This window comes from Macaca mulatta, chromosome 11 (genome assembly GCF_049350105.2).
Source record: "Macaca mulatta isolate MMU2019108-1 chromosome 11, T2T-MMU8v2.0, whole genome shotgun sequence".
In the NCBI taxonomy this organism is placed as follows: domain Eukaryota; kingdom Metazoa; phylum Chordata; class Mammalia; order Primates; family Cercopithecidae; genus Macaca; species Macaca mulatta.
In genome coordinates, this window is record NC_133416.1 from 112,188,806 (window position 1) to 112,197,462 (window position 8,657).

The 8,657-nt window shown below is 47.2% G+C and overlaps 1 protein-coding gene across 5 annotated transcripts in view; it reads right to left on the reverse strand.

Moving 5' to 3' along the window:
* Positions 1-3,639, reverse strand: part of SLC41A2 (solute carrier family 41 member 2) — a 144,995-nt gene extending 141,356 nt beyond the window's left edge. For 4 of the 5 annotated variants that reach the window (XM_015152658.3, XM_015152651.3, XM_077954832.1 and 1 more), the window contains exon 1: positions 3,539-3,639. The gene's annotated coding sequence lies outside the window, so the exon portion shown is untranslated. Of the gene's footprint in view, positions 1-3,436 lie in introns of all 5 variants that reach the window. The other variant, XM_028829818.2, reaches the window with a different exon arrangement.
* Between the last annotated feature and the right edge of the window lie 5,018 nt (positions 3,640-8,657).

Here is an 8,657-nt window from a genome sequence, read left to right on the forward strand (position 1 = left end):
ACCACTGCACCCAGCCGGCCCTGGCTTTCTGATTACCCTTGCTGCCTGATTAACCTCACAATCTGATTAGGTTCCTCATCTTCCACTGTCCCCCAGGTGGTGTCTGATCACCTGGCCTGTCTTCAGCAAGAATCCTGTTAGGTTGGTTTGGTCTGAATATCCATTACCCCCGATGTTTCCTCTCAGTACTTTTCTGTCCACTGACCATAACACTGCTCCTTGGCTATAAATTCCCATTTGCCCATGCCATATTCAGAATTGAGCCTAGTCTTCCTCCCACACTGCAAAATCTCATTCCATGGTCCCTTCACCTATCACAGTCGTCCTGAATAGACTTCTTTACCATGCTTTAACAAGTATCATTGGATAGCCGGGCGCAGTGGCTCAAGCCTGTAATCCCAGCACTTTGGGAGGCCGAGACGGGTGGATCACGAGGTCAGGAGATCGAGACCATCCTGGCTAACACGGTGAAACCCCGTCTCTACTAAAAATACAAAAAAAACTTAGCCGGGCAAGGTGGCAGGCGCCTGTAGTCCCAGCTACTCGGGAGGCTGAGGCAGGAGAATGGCGTGAACCCGGGAGGCGGAGCTTGCAGTGAGCTGAGATCCGGCCACTGCACTCCAGCCTGGGTGACAGAGCGAGACTCCGTCTCAAAAAAAAAAAAAAAAAAAAAAAAACAAGTATCATTGGATAACTTTTTTCTTTATCAACAATCATATTAGATCAGTGGAAAATTGAGTTTGAATTCCTGGGAGGTAACATCAGGACTTTTTAGGTGTTTTTTGCTATGAAAGACCTGATGGTGAATTTGTGTGCACTCAGAAATTAACCATGAAATAAGCACAGCAGCATTCATTTAGCTGTAAGTGGCTCTTAACCTTTGTGCCATCAAAAATAGTTATTTACCACCCACACATGAACATAATTGTAATAAAAACTACACTGCACAAACTTAAGAAAACAAGATTCTCCACTTTACTGAGAAGTTAAACATATAAAAATTTGAGTAATTTGTTCTTGCCATTTATTGTTAGTTTGTTCAGCTGGCCACCAATATAAATTACTTGCAATTAACGTGATAACAGGGATTTTCAAATTGAGCATAGAATATATGAAAGTACCAATTAAGGGTGGTCTCTCTTGACTCCAGTCAGGAATATGCCTTCTGTAGCCTTGCTCAAAACACCAGGGCAGTAAATGTAAAGGGGCAGTAAGATGTCCAAGAATGAACACATAGGGTATTCTTACAGACTGAAGTGGCACTTATTCAACCTTTACCCAATAGTAAGCATTAAGTTTTTCAGTATCAGATTGGCTGGATTTTTTTCAAGTCAGTGCCAGTATCCAAACCTATTAATAGAATTTTTTTCCATAAAGGAAGAATAGGGCCGGGCGCGGTGGCTCAAGCCTGTAATCCCAGCACTTTGGGAGGCCGAGACGAACGGATCACGAGGTCAGGAGATCGAGACCATCCTGGCTAACACGGTGAAACCCCGTCTCTATTAAGAAATACAAAAAACTAGCCGGGCGAGGCGGCGGGCGCCTGTAGTCCCAGCTACTCGGGAGGCTGAGGCTGGAGAATGGCGTGAACCCGGGAGGCGGAGCTTGCAGTGAGCTGAGATCCGGCCACTGCACTCCAGCCTGGGTGACAGAGCGAGACTCCGTCTCAAAAAAAAAAAAAAAAAAAGGAACAATAAAACTCAATAAAAAGCCAAGCAACCCAGACTGACCGCGGTGGCTTATGCCTGTAATCCCGGCACTTTGGGAAGCCGAGGTGGGCAGATCACTTGAATTCAGGAGTTGGAGACCAACCTGGCCAACATGGTGAAACCATGTCTCTACTAAAAATACAAAAATTAGCCAGGCAAAGTGGTGCATGCCTGTAGTCCCAGCTACTCGGGAGGCTGAGGTAGGAGAATCGCTTGAACCCCGGAGGTGGAGGTTGCAGTGAGCCAAGATTGCACCACTGCACTCCAGCCTGGGTGACAGACTGAGAGTCAGTCTCCAAAATAAATAAATAAATAAGTAAGTAAATAAGTAAAGAAAAAGAAAACGCCAAGCAACCCAATTAAAATATGGGTAAAAGATATGAACAGACATTTTCTCCAAAGAAAATATATGAATGGCCAATAAGCACATGAAAAGATGCTCAGCATCTCCATTCATTAGACAAATGCAAATCAAAACCACAAAGAGATACCATTCCACACTCACTAAGATGGCTATAATAAAAAATAACCAGTAAAAAGTAACAAGCCTTGGGGAAGATGTGAAGAAATTGGAACCCTCATACACTGCTTGGTGGGAATGTAAAATGGTACAGCTGCTTTGCTTGGCAGTTCCTCAAAAAGTTAAACACAGAGCAATTGCCCTCCTAGGTATATATACCCAAGAGCACTGAAAACACATGTCCACAAAAACCTGTACACAAATGTGCATAGCAGCATTACACACAATGGCCAAAAACTGGAAACAACCCAAATGTTCACCAACTGATGAATAAACAAATGTGGTACACTGATACAACAATATTAATATGCTATAAAAAGTAAAGTACTGATACATACTACAACATGAGTGAAACTTGAACACATTACGGTATGTGAAAGACGCCAGACCAAAAAGCCACATATTGTACGCTTCCATTTATATGAGATTTCCACAACAGGCAAACCCACAGAAACAGCAAGTAGATTAGTGGTGGCTAGTGGGGTGGGGTCAAGGGGAAATGAGGAGTGACTACTAAGAGAGACAGGGTTTCTTTTGGGGATGATGATCTGGATAGTGGTCATATTTGGAAAACTTTGTGAATATATTAAAAGCCACACTTTAGAAGAATGAGTTTTATGGCATGTGATGTATATCTCAATTTAAAAATTGTCCACTACAAAAAAAGATGACATATATACGTAATATACATATCAATGTATATAGGTAGCACATACATATGTGTCATCTCTCTCTATAAATGAGCATTTGGGCTTTTAAAATTGAGATATCCTCCATATATATAAAGAGAAGAATGAAAGAACAGGGTGACGGGGCCCTCGCGGAGCCCTGAACAGGCATATGGGGTGTGCCCGAGCCAGCCTCGCAGCATCTCCATCCCAGCTCACCTTCAGCCATCACTCAGTCAACCACCCGCCGCCTGCCCCTGCCTTGGGCGCCCGAGACCGCTCATCCGCGGCGGCCGCGGAGCAGCTTCCCATCGCCCGATGTGGGGCAGGCGCGGGGGCCTGGGCTCGGGCGCTACCCGGCGGCCCCGGGAGGCGTCCGCAGGGGGCACGGCGACTCGGGCGGGACCGCTCCCACCGCTCCCCGCGCCCCCGCCGCCGGGTCCCGAGCCCAGGCCTCTCGGCCCCACCTCCCTCCTGCACCTGGGATGCGCCCGAACGCGGTGCAGCGGCTGAAGCCGAGACTTCCCCTCCACCGTCACCTGTGCCGGAGCGCGGCGGCGGCAGCGGCCGGTGTGAGAAGGGTCCCCGTCTCCTCAGACCGGACCGAGACACCCGGGGCGGGGGATGGAAGGGGCATTCACCTAGTCCCCAGCACCGGTGGTGGCGGGGAGGACAGCGGCTCCCAGCCCACGGCTCCTTCCTGCTCCCGCGCCTCCTCGCTCCGCGGCGTCTCAGAGCTGACAGCCCGGCCGCCGGCGCCCGCGGCCCCCTGACTCCCTGCCGCCCCGCCCCCGCGCGGCAGTCCCGCGCAAGCGCAGCCGCGCCGCCGCCGGGGAAGCCCGGGCCTTGGTGATGTGGCCCGCGGGGCGGCGATCTGGAGCGACAGCGCCGCCCCGCCCGGACCCCGGCCGCGCCCTGGCAGACAGCTGTCGGGAACGGGGGCGCTGGACGACGGCGAGGGGGCAGTTTTCTGGGGATCCTGCCCAGGAGAGAAGGGCTGTGGCGTCCTTCCGCAGCCCTCTTCCCCACCAGCCCACGCACGCCCACTTCACCGCCTGCTCCAAGGTCCGAACCCCCGAATCCATGACTCATGATTTCTCTTCTCAGACCAGCGGCCTGTTTTTGGCTGAGGTCACATTTCTTGCAGACAGGGGTTAAAACCGAAGCACGTGTCTTTCGGCCCGGCAGCGCATAGTGTGGGCAGTGCAGGAGCCGAGAAGGGCAGGGACCACCGCCGAAGGGGTGAGGTTTAGGGCAGCCCCGTAGCACCCTCCCCGTGCCAGGCAGGTGTAGGCGCCAAGCACACGGGGCGCTGAGGAGTTGGCTGGGGTGCCAGGCTTTTCAAGTTTCCCCACACTTGCTTTTAAACCTAGATCAAACTGATCCAAAGTCTGCAGGTAAATCCAAGAGCTCATTTATTTTATTTACAAAACTATTTATTGAGCATCTACTGTGTATGATTCAGGGAATGAGACACACCCCAGGGATACTACAGTGAACAAAAGCAAGGTGTTGGTACGAAGCCTGTTACTTTACAAATTACACAGCTATTGCTAGGATTGGTGGCTCATGCCTGTAACTTCAACACTTTGGGAGGACCAGGCGAGAGGATCGCTTGAGGCCAGGAATTTTGAGACCAGCCTGAGTAAACACAGAGAGACCCGAAGTAGCTAGGAGACTGAGGTAGAAGGATCGCTTGAGCCCAGGAGTTCAAGGCTGCAGGGGGCTGTGATCGCATCAGTGCACTCCAGTCTGGGACACAGAGTGAGACCTTGTCTCTAAAACAACTCAAAATGACACAGCTAATGATACTCTTTTCCTCAAATCAAAGCCTCTACCAATTCCAACCCACACCAGTGATTTAGTAGCAGCTTTTTCTGGTGCTGAAGGACACCGGCATACATTTATCCAGGTTTTGTTTTTTGTATTTGTTGTTGTTTTTTTTCCCCCCTTATCCTTTGCAATCAGACTCTGAGCTTTAACCTTCACCTTCAGGGTGAAGGGTGCGTCCGTATCACTCTTGGCCATCTGCAGTCATGCTTTTTATAATGGTTCATCCTGGTGTTCCTCACTACCTAAAAATGAAAGTATAATTGCAAGGAATATGGAAAAGCAATGTTTTGACTGCATTTCCAACTGGTTTTTGTTCTGGTTGTTTTTTGAATTACAGATCATTAGAAAGTAGCTGCTCTTGAAAGTCTGGCAGAAGTTCCACCCAGTAAGTGTTCCTCCCCTGAGTGTGTAGTCTTTCAAGATTTCTACACAAAGCATATACAGAAGCCAGCCTCTCTTGGTTTTGAAAATTCTTCCACCATTTTTTTCTGAGCAAGCTGGTGGTTTCTACTGTCCTTCAGAGCATTACATGGCATGTGGCAGGCAACCTTCTACTTATCTTCTTCATTCAGTACCACAAAGTAGTACTTTGGAGTTATGTTAAGCTTCAAGTTGGAATTCAAATTTAAATCAAATTTCAGCCCTGAAAATAACTCACATTGGAATCGGATGAGGAAATGCCCCCTTGTGAAAAACAGGGTCCTAATGGGTGCAGACAACAACAATCCCATTGCTACTTCATCTCCCGTCTGACAGCTGGCAACTTCAAATGTGAAGCAAGTGGCTTGGAATGAGGCTGTGTAGTAATGCTGTTGTGATTGCTGGAAAAAAGCCTGAGAGTTATGAGAGTGTATAACAAAGGAGCCTGTCTGTGCTAGGGGGTAAGAAAGATCTCCTTGAGGAAGTGACATTAAATCTCAGCCTTGAAGAATAAGGAGTTAGGGCAGGCAACAGAGAGAAGGGGGTGGGGTGGGCAGTGCATTTAGCTGTGGAAACTGCAGGTTTGAAGGCCCTTTGGTAGGAAGCGGTTCTGTGAAGGCTTTGGGAAAAGGCCACTGTGCTTAGACTGAGAGAGCTACCTGGGAAGGAGAGGTGGGTGGGCCCTTGAGGGTCAGGTTAAGGACTTTGGGCTTAATCCTAAAGACAAAAGAAGCCAATGAAGAGTTGAAAAGGTCCATCTGGACATGAGAAATTGCATTTGTAAAAGATGATCCCAGACGCAGTGGCTCACGCCTGTAATCCCAGCACGTTGGGAGGCTGAGGTGGGAGGATCACTTGAGGCCAGGAGTTTGAGACCAGCCTGGGCAACATTGCAAGACCCTCAGATCCCCAGACCCCCATCTCTACAAAAATAAAATAAAATTAGCCAGGCTTGGTGGCACGCACCTGACTGAGCCCAGGAGTTCAAGGCTGCAGTGAGCTATGATCACGCCTCTGCATTCCAGCGTGGGCAGCGGAGTGTGAGACCTCGTCTGTTAAAAAAATAATAATAAAGATTATTCCAGCTGCAAAGTGGAGAATGAATAAGAAAGGTGCAACAGAGGATGTGTGACAACCAGTTTGCAGGCAATGGAGATTAGGAGACAATGGTGGATTGAAGATATAGGTCAGGTATAGAACTGTAAGGATTTGATCGAATGCACCGAAGGTAGTGGCAAAAAAAGTGTCAAAAAATGACTCCCAAGTTTCTAACTTGAGCTTATGCCATTTCTGACTTGGGAAATGTGGAGGAGGAGATCAGAAGGGGACAATTTTGAATGGCTTTAGATATGTTGAGTTTGATACCTCTATGAGACATTCAAGTGAAGATACTGACTCTGTTTGAAAAATAAATCTGCAACTCAAAGTAGAGATCTGGATTGAGATGAATCAAAACTAAATTTTAGGAGAGCATGTATAATGAACTGTTCATAAGAATTTAACCTCTAAACTTCAGAGAAAACCTGAGCAGACCGGGTGTGGTGGCTCACGCCTGTAATTCAGCACTTCTGGGAAGCCGAGGCAGGTGGATCACTCGAGGTCAGGAGTTCGAGACCAGCCTGGCCAACATGGTGAAACCCTATTTCTACTAAAAATACAAAAATTAGCCAGGTGTGGTGGCATGAGCCTTTAGCCCGGCTACTCAGGAGGCTGAGGTATGAGAATCGCTTGAACCTGGGAGGTGGAGGTTGCAGTGAGCCAAGATCACGCCACTGCACTCCAGCCTGGGTGACAGAGTGAGACTCCATCTCAAAAACTGTGGGGAAAAGAAAGAGATCAGCCTGTTACTGTGTCTATATAGAAAGAAGTAGACATAAGAGACTCCATTTTGTTCTGTATTTGAGATGCTGTTAATCTGTGACCCTACCCCCAACCTTGTCCTTGCAAGAGACATGTGCTGTGGTAACTCAAGGTTTAATGGATTTTGGGCGTGCAGGGTGTGTCTTTGTTCCTAGAAAAGCTAGGTATTGTCCAAGGTTTATCCCCATGTGATAGGATGAAACAATGCTGCTAAAAGGTTTATCTCAAGGCACAGGATTTTCCTTTAAACTTATTCCTGTCACAGAGATCCTTGTTCTTATGTCTTACTGCTGATTTCCTCCCTAAAAACAATCCTATTGTCCTGCCACTCCCTTATCTTTAAGATGGTAAAGATAATTATCTATAAATACTAAGGGAACTCAGAGACCGGTGCCGGCGTGGGTCCTCTGTAAGCTGAGCGCCGGTCCCCTGGGCCCCCGCTTGTCTTTCTCTATACTTTGTCTCTGTGTCTTATTTATTTTCTCAAGTCTCTCGTTCCACCTAACGAGAAACACCCACAGGTGTGGAGGGGCAGGCCACCCCTTCAAAAACAAAAACCTGAGCAGAAGCAAAGGGAATCTAATATTTACTATGTATGAAACACTTCGCATAGATGATTTTCTTTAATCCTGACACTCTATAAAATGATATTATAATCTCATTTTAAATATGAGGAAACCGAGGGTTAAATCCTTGCTCAAAGTTACTCAAATTCCCAAGTCCTACCTCAGACCCATTAAATAAGAATCTCTGTGGGTATTTCTGGTGATTACTGAGGTTCAAGAACCACCATGTGGCCTACTTAAAAGTGGTCCCACAAACCATATAAAATGCCCATAAAGAAAATTAACTAGAGAAAAACCATCATTCAGGGGACATGCAGCCCATGCAGCCAATGTTCCAGACACATGTGCTAGCTTCTGCCCCTACCCCCATTATCAGTGCCCTTCCTGGGAATCTCTACAATATTCATTTGTTCGTTCATTCAACAAGTAGCTATTGTGGGCCTCTTTTGTGCCAAATATAAATCATCATTCATTCATTTATAAATATTTTTTGAGCACTTAGCTAAATGCCGTGCTCTGTCCTATGCTCTGGGAATACAGTATTGAACAACATAAAGCAATGCCTGCCTTACGGCGTTCATGTTCAAATGGGGAAAGACAATAAACAACTAATAAATAAGCAAATATATATCTAGGTATATGGTGATAACTACTATGAAAAGAAATAGAGTTAAAGAGTTATTACTGAGAGTTTGGGGGCAGGGGTGGGGAAGGTGTGGAGAGGAGTGGGGACTGTTTTATATAAAGTAATCCAGGGAGACCTTGATGGCTTGAACAAAAAGGAGTGAGGGAGCAGTAATGATATCTGGGGAAAGTACAGCAAGCACAAAGGTCCTAAGACAGGAGTGTGTATGTTGTGTTTAAGAGACAGCAAGGAGTCTCCTGTGACTGTAGTGAAGTAATCAAGTGGTTGAGATGAAGCAAAATTAAATTTGCAGGCCAGGTGCTGTGGCTCATGCCAGTAATCCCAACACATTGGGAGGCCGAGGTGGGTGAATCACTTGAGGTCAGGAATTCGAGACCAGCCCGGCCAACATGGTGAAACCCCGTCTCTAACAAAAATACAAAAATTAGCCGAGCC